This window comes from Rhipicephalus sanguineus, chromosome 6 (assembly GCF_013339695.2).
Source record: "Rhipicephalus sanguineus isolate Rsan-2018 chromosome 6, BIME_Rsan_1.4, whole genome shotgun sequence".
In the NCBI taxonomy this organism is placed as follows: Eukaryota; Metazoa; Arthropoda; class Arachnida; order Ixodida; family Ixodidae; genus Rhipicephalus; species Rhipicephalus sanguineus.
Window position 1 is genome coordinate 162,345,174 of NC_051181.1, and position 322 is coordinate 162,345,495.

Here is a 322-nt window from a genome sequence, read left to right on the forward strand (position 1 = left end):
AGCCGAGACGTTGTCTCAAAACCGGCTGGCTGCACCGCTAGAAGTACAGCGCGTCCTTGGGGGCGTTACACTCACACACGCCTACTGATCGAAGGCGAGTGTCTCCGAGGCGAGAATTTTGGTTTCCACACTCCGAGCGCGCAAAAGTAGGTGACGTCAGGGACCGGGGTTGGTATTCCGCGATCGAACATAGCGCGAAATAGGGCGATTGTGATGTATTTCCTCCGCTGTCTCGTTCATTCTGTACGCGCGCTAAGAAGTTTGACCACATGTAGTGGTAGTATGGCAGCACACTTCACGTGAAAGGACGAAGACGAAACAA